Source organism: Ursus americanus, chromosome 21 (assembly GCF_024610735.1).
Source record: "Ursus americanus isolate L20-20 chromosome 21, mUrsAme1.1.p, whole genome shotgun sequence".
In the NCBI taxonomy this organism is placed as follows: domain Eukaryota; kingdom Metazoa; phylum Chordata; class Mammalia; order Carnivora; family Ursidae; genus Ursus; species Ursus americanus.
In genome coordinates this window covers 41922464-41941786 of record NC_142147.1, presented here as the reverse complement: position 1 = coordinate 41941786, position 19323 = coordinate 41922464, and the positions used below count along the sequence as shown (strand labels likewise).

General features: G+C 38.1%; 1 long non-coding RNA gene across 2 annotated transcripts in view; it reads left to right on the top strand.

Annotated features, from left to right (window-relative positions):
* Nucleotides 1–19323, top strand: part of LOC148108255 (uncharacterized) — a 71190-nt gene that overhangs the window by 1486 nt on the left and 50381 nt on the right. The gene's annotated exons all lie outside the window — the stretch shown is intronic.

Below are 19323 nucleotides of genomic sequence, written 5' to 3'. Positions count from 1 at the left end.
GCGCGGAAAGCCTGAGCGGGGAGGGGGAGCGGCAGAGGCAGAGGGAGAGTTAGAGAATCTCAAACCAACTCTCCACTTTGCGTGGAGCAGGAGGCAGGGGTGGATCCTGGACCCTGAGATCAAGACCTGAGGGAAACCAAGAGGTGGTCGTTTAGCCAACTGAGCCACCAATGCCCCCACAAATGGTACATTTTATATTGAGTGCTGAGTATGTTGGTTTTACTTATATACATATATAAACGTGTAGATTCATATACATGCATACATATCTTTTCATTTAAGTGATACTGTAACTTATCACATAATTGAAAATTCTTTGAGAATATATTTTTTAATTTTAATCACCTGGGAGTGCTTATCACATGTGCACTCCTTAATTCCCATCACCTGTTTCACCCATTACCCCCCCCTCACATCCACCTACTCTCTGGTGACCATCAGTTTGTTCTCTGTAATTAATAGTCTGTTTCTTGGTTCGTCTTTGTTTTTCCCCTTTGCTTGCTTATTTTGTTTCTTAAACTCCACATATGAGTGAAATTGTATGGTATTTGTCTAGGACTTATTTCACTTAGCATTATGCTCTCTAGCTCTATCCATGTCCTTGCAAATGGCAAGATTTCATTCTTTTTTGTGGCTGAATAATATTTCATTGTGTGTATATAAACACACACACACACACACACACCACTTCTTTATCCATTCACAATCAGTAGACAGTTGGGCTGCTTTCATATCTTGGCTGTTGTAAATACTGATGCTATAAACATAGAGGTGCGTGTATCTCTTTGAATTAGTGTTTTTGTATTCTTTGGGTAAATACCCAGTAGTGTGATTTTGAGATCAGATAGTAGGGTGTTCTGTTTTTAATTTTTTGAGGAACCTCCATACTGTTTTCCATAGTGGCTGCACCAGTGTGCATTCCCACACAGTGCATATAAGAGTTCCTTTTTTCTCCACATCCTCACCAACACTGTTGTTTTTTGTGTTGTCGGTTTTAACCATTTGTCAGGTGTGAGGTGAGAGCTCGTTGTAGTTTTGATTTGTGTTTCCCTGATGATGTGGTGTTGAACATCCTTTCGTGTGTGTTGGCTATCTGTATATCTTCTTTGGAGAAATGGTTGTTCATGTCTTCTGCCCACTTTTTAATTAGATTGTTTTTTGGGTGTTGAGTTTTGTAAGTTCTTTATATATTTTGGATACTAACCCTTTATTGGAAATGTCATTTGCAAATATTTTCTCCCATTCCGTAGGCTGCCTTTTGGTTTTGTTGATTGCTTCCTTCACTGTGTAGAAGGTTTTTATTTTGATGTAATCCCAGTAGTTTATTTTTGCTTTTGTTTCTCTTGCCTCAGGATACCAATCTAGAAAAAACTTGCTATGGCCAATGTTCAAGAAATTACTGCCTGTGTTCTTTTCTATGATTTTTATGGTTTCAGGTCTCACATTTAGGACTTTAATCCATTTTGAATTTATTTTTGTGTATGATGCAAGAAAGTGGTCCAGTTTCATCCTTGTGCATGTTGCTGTCCAGTTTTCCCAATAATGTTTGTTGAAGAGACTCTTTTTCCAATGGACACTCTTTCCTGCTTTGTCAGAGATTAATTTACCATTTAGTTGTGGATTCATTTCTGGGTTTTCTATCCTATTCCATTGATCTATATGTCTATTTTTGTGTCAGTAGCATACTGTTTTGGTTACTACAGCTTTGTAATATAATGTGAAGTCAGGAATTGTAATGCCTCCAGCTTTGCTTTTGTTTATTAAGATCGCTTTGGCTATTCAGGGTTTTTTGTGGTTCCTTACAAATTTTAGGATTGTTTGTTCTACTTCTGTGAAAAATGCTGTTGGTATTTTGATAGGGATTGAGTACTTTGGGTGGTGTGGACATTTTAACAATATTTGTTCTTCCAGTCCATGAGCATGGAATTTCTTTCCATTTATTTTCTTGTTTTCAATTTCTTTCACTAATGTTTTGTAGTTTTCAAAGTATAGGTCTCTCATCTCTTTGGTTAGGTTTATTCCTAGGAATCGTATTATTTTTGGTGCAATTATAAATGAGACTGTTTTCTTATTTTCTCTTTTTGCTGCTACATTATTGGTGGGTAGAAGCGCAGCAGATTTTTGTAGGTTTACTTTGTATCCTGACACTTCACTGAATTCATTTATCTGTTCTAGCAGTTTTTTGATGGAGTGTTGTGGGTTTTCTACATATTATATCCTGTCATCTGCAAATATTGAAAGTTGTACTTTTTCCTTACTGATTTGGATGACTTTTATATTATCTTCTTGTTTGATTACTGTGGGTAGGACTTCAATTACTATGTTGAATAAAAGTGGTGAGAGTGGACATCCTTGTCTTATTCCTGACTTTTGGGGAAAGGCTCTCAGTTTTTCCTCATTGAGGATGATGTTAGCTGTGAGTTTTCATATATGACCTTTATTATGTTTAGGTATGTTCTAACACAACTTTGTTGAGGGTTTTTATCATGAATGGATATTGTACTTTGTCGAGTGTTTTTTCTGCATCTATTGATATGGTCATATGGTTCTTATCCTTTCTCTTATTGATGTGATGTATCAGGTATCTTTTGCAAAATTAAACCATCCTTGCAACCCAGGAATAAATCCCCCTTCATTGTGGTGAATGATTTTTTTAATGTATTGTTGGTTTCGGTTTGCTAGTATTTTGTTGAAGATTTTTGCATCTCTGTTCACCAGAGGTAGTGGTCTGTTGTTCCCTTTCTTTGTGGTGTCTTTTATCTGGTTTTGATATTAGTAATGCTGGCCTCATGGAATGAATTTAGAAGTTTTCCTCTCTTCTGTTTTTTTTTTTTTTTTAATAGTTTGAGAAGAATGGCTATTAAATCTTCTTTAAATGTTTGGTAGAATTTGCCTGTGAAGCCATCTGGTCCTGGACTTTTTTTGTTGGACGTTTTTTTGATTATTGATTCAGTTTCATTGCTAGTAATTGGTCTGTTCAAATTTTCTTCCTGCATCAGTTTTGGCAGGTTATATGTTTCCAGGAATTTATCCATTTCTTCTAGGATGTTCAATTTGTTGGCATATTTTTTTTTCATAATATTCTCTTGCATTTCTGTGGTGTTGGTTATTAGTCTTCCTCTGTCAAATGTGTTTTTATTTATTTGGTTCCTTCTCTTTTTTTCTTGATAAATATGGCTGAAGGTTTATCAATTTTATTAATATTTTCAAAGAACCAGCTCCTGGTTTCATTGATTTGTTCTACTCCTTTGTTGGGGTTTTTTTGTTTTTTGGCTTTTGTTTGTTTGTTTCTATACCATTTATTTCTGCCCTAATCTTTATTATTTCCTTCCTTCTCCTGGTTTTGGGTTTTGTTTATTGTTCTTTATCTAGCTCCTTTAGGTTATGTTAACTTCTGAGGTTATGTTATTTGAGATTTTTCTTGCTTCTTGAGTTAGGCCTGTATTGGTATAAACTTCCCTCTTAGAACCACTTTTGCTGCATCCAAAGGTTTTGAACCATTGTGTTTTCATTTTCATTTGCTTCTATGTATTTTTTTTATTTCTTCTTTTATTTCCTGGGTGACCCATTTGTTGTTTAGTAGCATGTTATTTAGCCTCCATGTATTTGTGGTCTTTCCATATTTTTTCTTGTGGTTGACTTCTAGTTTCATAGTGTTGTGGTCAGAAAAGATGCATGGTACAACTTCATTCCATCTTTTTTTTTTTTTTAAAGATTTATTTACTTATTTGAGAGAAAGAAAAAGAGAAAGAGAGTGCAAGCAGGGGGAAGGGCAGAGGAAGAGGGAGGGAGAATTCCAAGAAGCATTTTTGCTGAGCCCAGAGCCCACAACGGGGCTCGGTCCCAGAACCCATGAGATCATGACCTGAGCTGAAACCAAGAGTTGAACACTCAACCGACTGAGCCACCCAGGTGACTCCAACTTCATTTTAGTCTTTTGGAATTTGCTGAGGGTTATTTTTTGGCCTAATATGTGATTTGATCAGGAGAATGTTCCATGTGCCCTTGAAAAGTGTGTTTATTTCACTATTTCAGTATGGAATGTTCTGAATATATCTTTTAAATCCATCTGGTCCCGTGTGTCATTCAAAGCCATTGTTTCCTTGTTGACTTTCTGTTTGGATGATATGAGCATTGATGTAGGTGGGATGTTAATGTCTCCTACTATTACTGTATTATTATAGATTAGTTTCTTTATATTTGTTTTTAACTGTTTTAAGTGTTTGGTTGCTCACATGTTGTGTAGGTAAATATTTACAATTGTTGTATCTTCTTGTTGTATTGTCCCTTTTATTGTTATATAGTGTTCTTTCTCTCTTGTTACAGTCTTTGTTTTAAAGTCTGATTTTGTCTGATATAAATATTGCTACTCTGGGTTTCTTCTGACATCCATTTGTATAAGTGTTTCTCCATTCTCTCACTTTCAATCTGCTGGTGTCTTTAGTTCTAAAATGAGTCTCTTGTAGGCAGCATATAGATGGGTCTTGTTTTTATCCCTTCTGTCACCCTGTCTTTTTTTTTTTTTTTTTAAGATTTTATTTATTTTAGAGCATACAAGTGGGGGGAAGGGGCAAAGGGAGAGGGAGAGAGAGAATCCCAAACTGACTCCACACTGAGCAAAGGAGTCTGACGTAGGGCTCAGTCTCACAACTGTGAGATCATGACCTGAGCCGAAACCAAGGGTCCAAGACTTAACTGAGCTACCCGGGCGCCCCGTGTCAGCCTGTGTCTTTTTTTTTTTTTTTTTTTTAAGATTTTATTTATTTATTAGACAGAGAGAGAGACAGCCAGCGAGAGAGGAAACACAGCAGGGGGAGTGGGAGAGGAAGAAGCAGGCTCCCAGTGGAGCAGCGAGCCTGATGTGGGGCTCGATTCCAGGGCCCTGGGATCACGCCCTGAGCCAAAGGCAGATGCTTAACGACTAAGCCACCCAGGCGCCCCAACACCCTGTGTCTTTTGATTAGAGCGTTTAGTCCATTTACATTCAAAGTAATTGATATGTATTTCTTGCCTTTTTATTATTTTATAGTTGTTTCTGAAAATTTTCTCTGATTCATGTCTTTCACTCTTTAATGGTTTGCTGGTTTTATTTAGTGATATATTTGGGTTTCTTTCTCATTTTCTTTGCATTTCTATTAGTGGTTTTCTTTGCATATCTATTAGTGGTTTCCATTAAGTATGTATATGACATCTACATATAGCAGTCTAATTTAAGTTGATGGTCATTAAAGTTTGAACCCATTCTTTACTCCTCCTATCCCCAGGTTTTAGGTATATGGTGTCATATTTTACATTCTTTTTTTTTTTTTTTTTTGGATAAGATTCTTGACTGATTTTTTACACAAATATTAGTTTTTACTGCCTTTATGTCTCCTATCTTCACATTGTCATTTTTAGTTTTTCCTTTCCACTCAAATAGTCGCCTGTAATATTTCTTGCAGAGCTTATTTAGTGTTCATGAATTCTTTTAGTTTTTGTTTGTGTGGGAAAATCTTGATCTCTCCTTCTATTGTGAATGATAACCTTGGTGGGTAGAGTATTCTTGGCTGCAGGTTTTTCCCATTCAACACTTCGAATATATCATGCCACTCCTTTCTGGCTTGGAAAGTTTGTGCTGAAAAATCTGCTGATAGCCTTGGGGTTCCCTTTGTATGCAGCTATCTTCTTTTGTCTTGCTGCTTTTAATATTTTTTCTATGTTATTATATTTTGCCAATATGATTATGATTATCTTAGTGTGGAACTGCTTTTGTTGATTTTGTTGGGGGTTCTCTGTGCCTCCTGGATCTGGATATCTGTTTGCCCCCCCCCAACATTAGGGAAGTTTTCAGCTATTGTTTCTTCAAATAAATTATCTACTTCCCTTTCTTTTCTTCTTCTGGGACTCCTATAATACAAATGTTGTTATTGATGGAGTCACTGTGTTCAACTTGATTACTTTTCATTACTGTCCTCTAGGTCATTCATTTGTTCCTCTGCTTCTTTTAGCCTGTTCATTCTGTCAAACGTGTGTCTCATTTTGTTTATTGAGCCCTTTATCTCTGTTATGTTATTCCCTATTCCTGGGTTAATTGTTTCACTGATGTCTTCCACTCTTTTGTCAAGATCAGTGAGTATTCTTATAATCATTGCTTTAAATTCTCTCAGGCATGTTACTTCTATCTGTTTTACTTAGATCTCCAGCTGTGACATTGTCCTGTTCCGTGGCCTTGTTCTGTTCTTTCGTTTTGGACAAATTCCTCTGTCTTCTCATTTTGTCTCATACCTGTTTCTATGTGTTAAGAAGGTCAGTTATGTCTTCTTTTCTTGACTGTGATGGCTTTATGAAGAAGAGTCCTGTAGTGCTCTGTACTGTAGTGTCCTGTGTTCCCCAGGGCCTGTCAGTTCTGGAAGTGTCTCCAGTGTGTGCTCTGCTGTTGTGTGCTGGCCGCTATAACCTTCGGGCCAGTCGTCTTCAGAGTCTCTCTTTACCTGTTGTGGGCAATGTTTGGTTTCTGGCCTGAATGTGGTGCGTTTTTACTAGGTATGCTCTGGTCTGCTTGTGAAATCAGTCTTGTCGCTGCTGCCACTGGAACCAAGGCCTCACAAAACTCCCAGGTCAGGAGACTCATTATTGGCAGGGATTAGAGCTTGTCTTCCAGGGGAGGGGGCTTGCTGTGCTGGAACAGAGGCAAGCTGAATGGGAAGGACCAATTTCTGGAGTTCTGGGGCTGGATGGTGTGGCTGGAGGGAGTGGGGTTTGGTGTAAGCAATTTAGGTAGGGAGGGTGGGTGCTGCACTTGTTCCCACAGGTGGCCCTGTGCTTATGCTGAGGCGTAAGAGAGGGAAATGGCTCCTGCCAGTTTCTTTGTTCCCGGAGGGCTCTCTCTGTGAATGCAAAGGCTACCTCTCAGTGACACACTTCGAGATGAGTAACTAAACTTCCCCGTGTGTGCCCCAGGTGCCCTTCAGTTTGCTGTTTCCACACTGTAAATTTATAGGCTCTTTGCCCTGCATTCTCTCCAAGAGCAGCTCCAGTGTCCTCCAGGCTTTCCCAGAGCCAAGCACACTGACCTTCAAAGGCTCTGCTGGTTATTTGAAATTGAAGAATCAGTTTGTGGATAACAGATTCTGGCAGTAACCAGAAAAGTATCCCACCTGCAAGGTGAAAGCAAGGGGTTTTTATGAGAAAGGATGTGGGGGGCAATTACATGATTTGGAGAAAAGAAAAAAAAGTTAATACTCATGGGCAGAACCAATGTGGTTACACATTGACTGTTCTCTTGGTGTTAATAAATGAAATTGTTCCTCCTATGCATTAATTATTCTGTCTTCAGAAAGTCCACAGCGAGCAGTTTTGTTGATCAAGATATTCATTGCCCTGTTGGTTTTACAGATCATTGCTTGTAAAACAGTTGCTGCTTCTGGGTCAGACCAAGGGTCTTTTGCCCAGTTCAGGATTATTAGATCATTAGCCATTTGTTTTAGAAAGGAAAATGGAGCTTTTTTTTTTTTTTTTTTTGAGATTTTATGTATTTATTTGAGAGAGAGATCGAGTGCACATGAGAGCACAAATGGTGGAGACAGAGAAGCAGGCTGCCCATCAAGTAGGTAGCCTGATGCAGAGCTTGATCTCAGGACCCTGGAATCATGACCTGAGCCGAAGGCAACCGCTTAACTGACTCAGCCACCCAGGCTCCCTGAAAATGGAGCCGCTTAACTGACTGAGCCACCCAGGCTCCCTGAAAATGGAGCTTTTCATGGAGTACCTGGGTGGCTCAGTTGGTTAAGCATCGCCTTTGGCTGAGGTCATGATCCCAGGGTTCTGGGATTGAGCCCCACCTCAGCGGGGAGCCTGCTTCTCCCTCTCCCTCTCCCTCTACCCCTGTTCTCTCTTTCTCAAATAAATAATTTTTTTTTTTAAATGGAGCTTTTCTTAAAAATGGGGCCTCTCATATCCAAAAATTTTGTACGATCATACAATATTAAATGATAGAGAATTTTAAGTTGTTAATATAAAAAAGTTACTTGGTAAAAAAATATTTACCTATAGATGTATGAAATGTGTAGTAGCATTTCTCTCCATTGTAACTGTGAGGTTTATAAAAGGAGTTTCTTGTCTGTTTAGTTTTCATTTAACACAACGACTGGCACATAAATGGCACTCAGTAGATATTTGATGAAAGAATAGTAAGTACTTAATAAGTGATAGTAGTGATATTTACTTTCTGGGTTGCATGGAAGAAACATACACAAAATGTCTTAGATTTGTGTAACTCTAATGGTACTCTACATGTGTTAACTGTGCCTCTAGAGGAGGGCAGTCATGTGCCAAGGAATATATTCATCCTGTTCATTCATTCATGTTCAAACTGAGTATGAGTTTTTTAGCCTCTGCAGGACTTTTAATGTGGATGAAAGATATTCACTGTTAGTCATGTTTTCTTCAAGTCTTACTTTATTAAATTTCTACATCTAATTAATATATCAATAACCATCTTTTCAAGAGCATTTAAACAATTACTAATTTTGATTAATGTAAATTCCTTAAGCTATTTAAAGTTCGATTACAACCTTAATAAGTGTGATACTGGAATTCATAATAAATACGTATTTGTTCTTCATAGCCTTTTCTGGCACTGAGCTCCTAAAACCCTTGGAATTTAGTTAAGTGTAGAGAGCTATCAAGATGTCTTTTGTTATGTTACTCAGGTGACTTTGGGAAATACTTAAATAACCAAAGCCTGGGCTGCTTGCTAGTGACCCCAGCCAGGTCAGCAGAGGGTTGGAACTTTCAGTCTCCCTCCATCTTTTGCCGTGGGGGGGTGGAGGGGGCAGGAGGTTGAATCATTTGCCAATGGCCAGTGATTTAATCAATCATAACTATTGTTAAATTTAAAAAATTCAAGAGTAAATTTTAAAAATTCAGTTAGCTTTATTAAATGATTCATGAATGTGTTGCCACGCCCTGAAATCAGATTTGTTTGCCCCATGCTAAGTAAGCCAGAGAAAGGTTTATTGAAGGGCACCCCAGTGAGAAGGCAAAGATAGGTCCCAAATCTACCTTGCCTTGTTGAGCCTAGGAACAGTTTATATATTATTAGCAGAGCTTGTGGGTATTAGGGCAGGAACTGGAGGGCCTTGAAACTTCTAGAGAAGGTCTTGAAACTTCTCCAGGTTAGGAGTCGTCCTCTGCATCCTGGCCTGGTGCCTTCCAGCAGTCTTGTTACATGTTGCCCTGTGTCTGCAAAAGAGATGTTATTGTTGTGGGGTCATGGAGCACAGTAGTCAAGAAAGAATTCTTGAGACATATAGTGCAACTTAGTAAGTATATTTAGCTGCACTTTTGCCATATGGTGGTTTTATGCTTAGTACTCAAGGGGGAGGGGACATGCAGGGAGCATTATGTCATAAATATCTTTGAATTTCTGCTTGTAAATTTCTACTCCCATGATTTCTCTGGTGCTTAGCATTCAGTTCAATATTAACTATCAGGGAGATTTATAGGCAGTCATGAGACCCTTTAAGAATGTAGCAACTAGCATGTATTTATTTAAACCTTATCGGTACTATTCAGGCTATAGGTCAGCCTTCAGGGCTAAAGGTGAACATTTTTGTGCTTCTATCCTTGATCAGTTATCAAGCAGCCTGTGTCCCCAGTTCCTGTAGCTAGTACTGGCGGAAAAAAGAACAAAGACCAAAGTTAATAATTCTTGCAAGGCTGTGGAGGAATATGCCTGTGTGTGCAGCATGTGGAAATATGTGTCAGAGTAGTTTAGTTTACATGAATAAAGATGTATATGTCCAAGTTCACAATCTATCAAGTAGGGGGGATCTACAAAGAGCTACAGAAAGGTAAGTTTTTAAAAGCAGGACAAGGAAGTCATAAAAAGACAAAAGGATTATTTCAGATGAGCTTGAGACGAGCAGGGACTGGACTTGATTCACCTCACCCCTAACCAAAAAATCCAGTGTTCCTTGGCTAGGTCTGTAGAGGGACGAGCTGAGCCCCAAGCTTCGTTAGTAACATACCTCGCGGGAATGCAGAGGTACGCTGTACACCTAAAAGGGAAGCAGGGCTGCAAGAACCGGAACAAACCATTCTGCACCAAAACGGACCCAGTGCTGACCTTTCGCCAAATTTCTCCCACGTTTTAATACTAAAAATCATGCCCAGGGGTGGAATTAGACATGTGACACATGAAGAAGCATGACCTTTAAGTGTGCAAGTGCCCCCCAAAAAAATCCCTGCCCTACATGCTTAGCCATCATCCTTTTCCGGCTTAAGTCTGTAAAGTTCTCCTTGACCTCTCCTGGGGGGACAGCCTGAGGGTCTTCCCTTTGTGCTGTCTCCCTTGTGCTTGAGCCTAAGTCAAAATAAAGCCTAGGCTGGAACTCCGATTTGGCAAATGAACAACTGCTGTTTAGAGAGTCCAAGCGCCCAATTCAGGATCAAGGTCACCTTGTTCTGGAGAGGAAAGCATCTTATTAGGTGAATTTCCTCATTTTCCTTTGGGGGATGGAGAGGGCTTCTTTGACAAATAACTTTATTGGTACTGACCAGACTGGTTAAGACAGCATTTCTGGGGGAGGTTGAAAGTGCTGTTAGGTTAGGTATTAAACCCCTGTAAATCTGTTTTGGGCCTGTGGTTTTCTTTTAAAATAGTTATTTTGCTAGCAAAATGAGTTTATTTAGAAACAGCAGAAGAATTACAATTTGGGACAAGAAAACCATGGCACATCACAGACAAGTCCGAAGAAACAAAGGAAAGGTCAGCTTTTATTAGGTTTTAGTAGGAAATTGGGGAGGGTTGTTTTGAACACAAGTTCATTGCAGAAGAACAGTTGAGGTCGTGGAGTTTTCTTATTGGCTGCAAGCAGTGGTTAGCGCATTGTTGCAGAAGCAGGGAGAGATCTTCCCTCTTTTTATTAAAAGCAGGAGATAAAATTCCTACCTGAAAAGTGTCCTCCCTTGGCAAAATAAGAATTATTCCTTCCTTCTTTCTGCTGGTTATGCAGCCTGCAAGGAGGTGGTACTTGAGAGCTTCCCCTTTATTGGGAGGTTTAAATGAAATTTTCTTTACTCATTTTCACTTTTTTTTTAAATACAGTATTATAATCGTTTCAGGTGTCATTTTCACACTTTTTAACACTCTAACGAAGCCTCCAGTAAAAATCCAAAAGGATGGGGTTCAGAGAGCTTCTGGGTTGGTGAACATGTGGAAATTTGGGGAGAGTGGAAAGTTCAGAGAGGGCATGGAAGCTCTTTGCCTTTTCCCCATACCTTGCCCTATGCATCTCTTCCATCTGAGTTTTCCTGAGTTATTTCCTTTTATAATAAACTGGTAATCTAGTAAGTAAAATGGTTTTCTGAGTTCTGTGAACCACTCTAATACATTAATCAAACACAAGGAGGGAGGTTATCGGAACCTCCAATCAGTATGCTGGTTGGTCAGAAGTACAGGTGACAGCCTGGGCTTGCTACTGATGTCGGAAGGGAGGTGGTAGTCTCGTAAGACTGGGCCCTTAACCTGTGGAATCTAATGCTATCTCCAGGTAGATCATGTCAGAATTGAGTTAAATTGTAGGAGATCTAGGTGGTGTTGGAGAATTGCTTGGTGGTGTGGAGGACTCCTCCCCCCCCCAACACTGGAAACCTGTCAGAATAGTTTAGTAAGGCTTATTCTTTTGGATACTTTATTTTTAAATATTTTATTTATTTATTTGAGAGAGATGGTGAGAGAGGTCATGAGCAGGGGCAGGGGAGAGGGAGAAGCAGGCTCTCCACTGAGCAGGGAGCCTGATGAAGGGCTTGATCCCAGGACCGTGAGATCATGACCTGAGCTGAAGGCAAACGCTTAACTGGCTAAGCCACTCACGCGCCCCTATTCTTTTTGATATTTTAAACGTGAAAACAGCAAATAGCATTGGAAGTAAGGAGATTTAAGAAGTGGGAAAAGATTTTTAAAAAGAAGGAAATTGTGATATTTAAGGAAGAGATAATGGTGGCCCAAGCTACTGTGTTAATAGTGGAGAGGGGAATAGAGGGATTTGAGATATAGTCAGAAGGAAATGTTAGAATTTGCCAAAGGATTTAATGGAGGAGGAGAAGGAAGAATGAAAATTGACACTGAAATTTCTGATTAGATTTGACAGAAGCACAAGCCAAAGAAACGTGCAGATTGTACCTGCTGGGGCCATTTTCCCCAGATGAGTGTTGGCATGGCAGAGACTGAAATAACTTGTCACCATTCAGTTTTGAGTTTGGGCCCTTCTAATGATAATCACATGACCTGGCCTTTCATGTTAAATGTAAAAAATAAAGGTATAAAAAATTGAAGATAACAGACTAGTTAGAGTATTTTCTGAAGATAAGGACTTGGTGCTTTGAATGTGATTAAAATCATTTAGGTGTTTGCTGGTGTTTCTCAGGAGTGCAAATCAAGGTGAGAATCTTTCTCCAGTACCATTGAGTCTATAGCCTTTCCCCCTTAGTTTCCTTGAACATGGATTGTTTTTCCTAGTCCTTTCTGTCCCAGTCTATGCTGAGAGGCTCTAACTTCTCTAACTTCCTTCTCCCTGACTATATTCCTTCCTGTACTGATTGCACCTTGAAATTCACTTTCACTTCAATTAGAATTATTACCCATTCTGACTTAATGAGAGTAACTGTAGAAATGCAGTGACTATAGTAGAAAATACACAAGAAGATGAATGACAAGTTTGTGATCCTTTTGTTTTTTAATAGATTTTTACTTATTTGATAGAGAGAGTGAGAGAGAACACAAGAGTGGGGCGAGGGCAGAGGGAAGAGCAGACTCCCTGCTGAGCAGGAAGCCCGATGCAGGACTCGATCCTGGGACTCTGGGATCATGACCTGAGCTGAAGGCAGATGCTTAACCAGCTGAGCCACCTAGGTGCCGAAGTTTGTGATTCTTAATAGGGAAACACGAGAAGCATTCCTATTAAGTCAGTAAAGAGACAAGTATATCCATTTTTTTCTACTACTAGTTAACATTTCTTTAGAGGTGCTAGGTAGAGTAGTTCAACAAGAAAAAACTTAGAGGTAAAATAAAATTCTGAAAAGAAGTAATATTATCATTAAATGCTTGATCCATAGGGAGTATACAGAGAGGAAAAATGTTTATAATTTTTTTATTACCCTCTGAATCTGAAGTTGAGTTAAACACTAATCATTAATTAATGAAGGACTCTGTCAGTTTCTGTTCAATCTCCAACCTGTTTCCATTCTCCCACTACAGACATTCAGAATATCTTTATATTGAATATATTCTTCCAAAGTTGTATATTTTACATGCATGTATTTTTTTAATCTATACACAAAATATGTGTTCTGTTCCTTTTTTCTTTTTCACTGACTACCATGTTATTACAATGTTTTTGTCGCTATGTAAATGTTTGTCAAGGCATCTACCACTTTTTGCCTATTTGCTCTTCCAGAGGATGGACACTTAGCTTACCTCCAATACCCGACCACCGTAAGAAATTAAATCAACATCTTTGTGTATATTCCTTTATGGACCTGTTTGAGAATTTTCGAAGGCCATTAATATCTGGGTCATAGGGTATGAGTTTACTTGTCTGAGTAGTGTCAAATCATCTTTAGATTGGTTGTACAAGTCCACATTTCCACTAGCTTTGCATATGAGTGTTTCTGTGCCCCTAAATCTGCAATGAACACAGCACTATCTAGCTTTTTTCATATTTGGGTCTAAAGTATTACATCTTTGTAGTATTACTTTGCTTTTCCCTGATTGCCAGTGATTTTGAGTATTTTTTAATGCTTGTCAGCTTTTTGAGCTTTTCCATTTGTAAATTGCCTCTTTGTACCTTTTGCTCATATTTCAATTCAGATTGCTGCCTTTTTCTTGCTGATTTGCAAGAGTTTCTTAAATATTCTCAGTATTAATTTCCTGGCAGTTTTGGATTTTGCAAATAATCCTATGTGTATTCCGTTTCTTTTTAAATAGAAAGGCTTTATTTTAATACCACAGTTGCATATTTTCCCCCTGTGGTTTATAGTACTAAATTGCTATTTGTTTTTCTGCTCTATGATCACAAAGAAATTCTCCAGTTTTGTCTATTAACTTTATAGTTTTACCTTACACATTTAGGTCTTTAACCCATTCCAGAGCCCAATTTTGTATTTTCACTTTAAAAAGAAAAAGATTTTATTTATTTATTTGAAAAAGAGAGAGAGAGAGAGGGAGAGAGAAAGAACAAGTGGGAGGGGCAGAGAGAGAAGGAGAAACAGGCACCCCCTAGTTTTGTATTTTCAAAAAACGTATTCTCCCAGAGGCACCTGGGTGGCTCAGTCAGTTATGCATCTGCCTTCAGCTCAGGTCATGATCCCAGGGTCCTGGGATCGAGCCCCGCATTGGGCTCCTTGCTCAGCGGGGAGTCTGCTTCTCCCTTTTCCCCTGTTCATGCTTTCTCTCTCTCAAATAAATAAAATCTTAAACAACAACAACAACCATATTACCCGATAATTGCCTCTTTCAACCCTTCTCTGTGAGGTTATGTTTTTTTCCCTACCCATGGATGAAGTGTTTGACAAGTGTTTTTACAGTCTTTACTAGTAAAAAATCTAGTGGACCGGATGGATTACCCTCAATTTGCCAAAAAAAATGCCCAGTGCATTGTGTTGATTAGGACTCTAAACTCTGTTTAAAATTAAGACTTCTCTCTTCCTATAGCTCAGTCTTACTTTTTTAAAAATTGAGTTTCTTCTGTGTTTATTATAACTGTCAATAATTTAATTAACAACATTCACAACTTAGCACCTCAGTCTTAAAGACAGAAGAAGCCTGTGGGGCACCTGGGTGGCACAGTGGGTTAAGCATCCGATTCTTGGTTTCAGCTCAGGTGATGATCTCAGGGTTGTGAGACTGAGCCCTGCATTGGGCACTGCGCTCAGCACAGAGTTGGCTTGAGTTTCTCTCTCCTCCCTCTGCTCCTCCCCCACATGCTTGCTCTCTTGCTCTCTTTAAAAGAAATAAATCTATTTAAAAAAAAAAAAAGATAGAAGCCTATGGAAGAAGGAGAGTGTGTGCAGTTTCTCTGTTTCCCCTCCATGTTCTTCTAATCTTTGCCCAACACTAGATTGTCCCTAAAAGTAGGAGCATCAGAAGGAAAGAAAGATAAGAGACAGGAAAGGTCTTACTTATCTAATACTGTTGTAATCAATTTTTGGTTTTCTCCTGTGTTGGTACATATTCAGACCTGACCCTTTTTCTTATTGTGTTTTGCCTTTCTGGGTTTCTGAGTAAATACCTTGCTGAAGATCTCTATCTGCAGGGGAAGCCATGAGGTTGGTACATCCCCTTCGCAGAGGCTACTTAAAATCCTGACATTACTCCCAAGTCCCCAGGAATACAGTGGTCAACCTTGCTGCTCCAGAATTTCTCTAGGACAAGATAGATTGCCCCAGGCCAGATCCCTCTGTGTTGTCCACATCTAGTCACTAGGTGGGAATTAGGCTCCCATTTCTTTTTCCCCCAGATGGCAGAAAAAAAGAGAAATTTCTCCTACAAACTCCTTTACTACACTCCACTGTGGATCTTAGGGGCACTGGGATCTCTAGGGTCTACTTGCTTTGTTTGAGGAGACAAGGAAAAATCTACCTCCTTTCCCCAGGTTGCTGAGAAACACTGACAACTCTATCCTTAAATAGTCCTGCCTCACAAAAAGTCTTTTTCCTCATCTTCTCCAATTTCTCAAATACCTTGAGGTATGTTGAACTGAGGGTGGCAAAATTTGCTTATAGCCTGTTCTTAGTTTTCAGATCTTGTATAGATACCCAGAACCTCATTTTGGAATGTACTGTATGCTGTACCTGTTTTCTTTTTCTTTTACTTTGGTTGCTCAGGAGAAACTGATACAGAATGAATTCTAGTTCAACATTCAATTTATAAATTGAAAGCAATTTTAAGCAATAGGAGACTTTAAGTTGGTTGGGTATAAAAATACACCAAAATCAATATACAGTATATGTAACATGGATACATGTGAAAACTATAACAGAAAATTAATGGAAAAAAACTTAAAAGACCCCAGGAATAATAGACACAAAAAATATGATAGTAATGAATAAAGTCAATAAGAAATGAGCATAATCTTATGAAGAGAACTTGAATAGAGAGGAAACTAACAGGAAAAAAATATAGTATAGAAAGCCTCAAACAATTAAAGATTTAAAAACAATTTACAGGGGTACCTGGGTGGCTCAGTCAGTTAAGTATCCAACCCCTGGTTTCAGTTAATGTCACGATCTCAGGGTCATGAGATAGAGCCCCGGGCTCTGTGCTCAGTTTGAGATTTTTTTCACCCTTCTTCTCCCTCTGTTCCTCCCCCTGCTCCTGTGCTCTCTCTCAAATAAGTACACAAAATCTTTTAAAAAACCCCAACTTATAAAAATTTAATATGAGCCCAACCTGAATTATTTTATGAAAGGTTGTTTCTGAAGTCCATGTTAAAACACAAATATGGTAGAATAGGAAAATTCTCAAAAAGAATAATTCATGACACTTGTTCTACCATATATTTAAATATAATGTAGCAATATTAAATTACCATAGTGGCAAGGATACTGGGAAATGAGCAGATGAATCAGTGAAACTAAATAGAAAGTCCAGAAACAGGAGTGCGCCGGTGGCTCAGTTGGTTAAACATCTGCCTTTGGCTCAGGTCATGATCCCGGAATCCTGAGATTGAGTCCCACATCTAGCTCCCTGCTCAGTGGGGAGTCTGCTTCTCCCTGCCCCTCACCCCACTTGTGGTCTCTCTCTCAAATAAAATCTTAAAAAAAAAAAAAAAAAGTCCAGAAACACTGAAACATAGAAGGGAATGTTGTATTCTCCATATGATAATTCTGGCATTTCTAATCAGTAGTGAAAAAAAGGGTTTTTTTAGTACTTGGTTTATAATACAATGAAGCAACCATTTAGAGGGAGGAAATTAGATCCTTAATATTTCATATCATTCTACGTTGGATCAGAGATTTAAATGTAAAAGATGAAATCATAAAAGTTTGAGCAATAAGATGGGAAAGAAATTTTAATAGCCTCAGGACATGAAAATCTTTTTAAGTCTAACAAAAATCCTAGAATCCATAAGAGAAAAGTGTAATTGTTTTACATGACAAAAATTTGGAAATGCTAGAAGCTCAGGTGACAAATAATGAAGTGGGAAAATTTACATGCAACATATATACAGAAAAAGAACTAAATTTTTTTAAATGATACAGAGGTACCACAAATCATAAGAGGAAAAAATAATCCAAAGGAAATCGAACAAATAATATATAGAGACAGTTCATAGAACCGGAAATAAAAATGACTTTAAATATGGGTCTATTAAAGTCTTCTCAGGCTGTCATAACAGAATACTACAGACTGGGTAACTTTACAGAAATTAATTTTCTCTTGCTTCTGGAAGGTGAAAGTCCAAGATCAAGGTGCCAGCAGAGTTGGTTTCTGGAGAGAACTCTCTATTTTTTATTCAGCTATGTTGACATATAACATTGTATTAGTTTTAAATGTACAACAAAGTGATTTGATATATGTATATATTGCAAAATAATTGCCTCAATAACTTTACACCCATCACGTTGTTACAAAAAATTTTTTTCTGGTCTACTCTCCTAACTGCTTTCAAATATATAATACAGTATAATAAACTATAGTGAACTTGTTGTACATTACATCTGAGACTTATTTATCCTATAACTAGGCTCTTCTATCTTTTGACCTCCTGTACTTGTTTGCCTCACCCCACTACTCCTCACCTCTGGCAACCACCAGTCTCTTCTCTGTATCTATGAGTTTAGCTCTTTTCTTTTTTAGACCAGATACAAGTGAGATAATACAGTATTTGTCTTTCTCTGACTTACTTCACTTAACGCAATGTTCTCAAGATCCATCCATGTTGTTGCAAGTGGCAAAATTTCCTTCTTTTTTAAGGCTAAATAATATTCTGTTGTGTGTATGTACACACACACACACACACACACAATTTCTGTATCCATTCATTCATTGATGGACGTGTAGATTGTGTCCTTGTCTTAGCTATTCTAAATACTGCTGCAGTGAACATGAGGTGCAGATATCTTTTCAAGATAGTGATATCATTTCCTTCCATAAATACCCAGAATTGTAATTGCTGGATCATATCGCGGTTCTGTTAAGTCTTTGAGGAAACTGTGGTATTTTCAATAGTGGCTGTAACAATTTACATTCCCACCAACAGTACAAAAGCATTCCCCTTTCTTCACATCCTCACCAACACTTGTTATTTCTTGACTTTTTGATAATAGCTATTCTAGTAGATGTGGTGGTATCTCATTGTAGTTTGCATTTGCCTTGGTTTGCATTTCCCTGATTGATTAGTGGTATTGGGTACCTTTTCATCTACCTGTAGGTCATTTGTATGTCTTTGGAAAAATGTCTTTTGAGATCCTCTGTCAAATTTTTAATTGGATCTTTTTTTTTCTATTGAGTCATATGAGTTCTTCGTATATTTTGGATATTAGTCCCATATATATTATTTGCAAATGTTTTCTCCCATTTCATAGTTTACTTTTCATTTTGTTGACTTGTTCAGTTTTGGCTTAGATGTCAAATCCAAAAAATTATCAGGAAGGATGTCTAGGAGCTTAATCTCTGTGTTTTTCTTTTATGAGTTTTATGTTTTCACATCTTACTTTCAATTTTTTATCCATTTTTATTTGATTTTTGTGTATGGTGTTAGAGTCCAGTTTCATTCTTTTGCTTGTGGCCCAATACCATTTACTGAAGAGACTGTCTTTTTCCCTACTGTATATTTTTGCCTCATTTATCATAAATTGAGTACATATGTATGAGTTTATGTCTAGACTCTCTAAACTGTTGCATTGGTATATGAGTCTGTTTTTATGCTAGTAACCATTCTGTCTTTTTTGTTTTTTAGAGTAAGCTCAACACCCAATGTGGGGTTTGAATTCAAGATCCTGAGATCAAGAGTCACATGTTCTGACCAGCCAGGTGTCCCAGTAACCATTTTGTTTTGATTATTGTAGCTTTGTAATACAATTTGAGATTGGAAAGTGTAAAGCCTCCAGCATTGTTCTTTCTCAAGATGGATTTGGCTATTTTGGGATCTTCTGTGGTTCCATACAAATTTAGGATTATTTGTTCTAGTTCTGCGAAAAATGCTGTTGGTATTTTGATAAGGATTGCATTAAATCTGTAGACTACTTTTGGTAGTATAGACAGTTTAACAATATTTGTTCTCACAACCTGTGAGTATGGAATATCTTTCCATTTTCTGGTGTCAATTTCAATTTCTT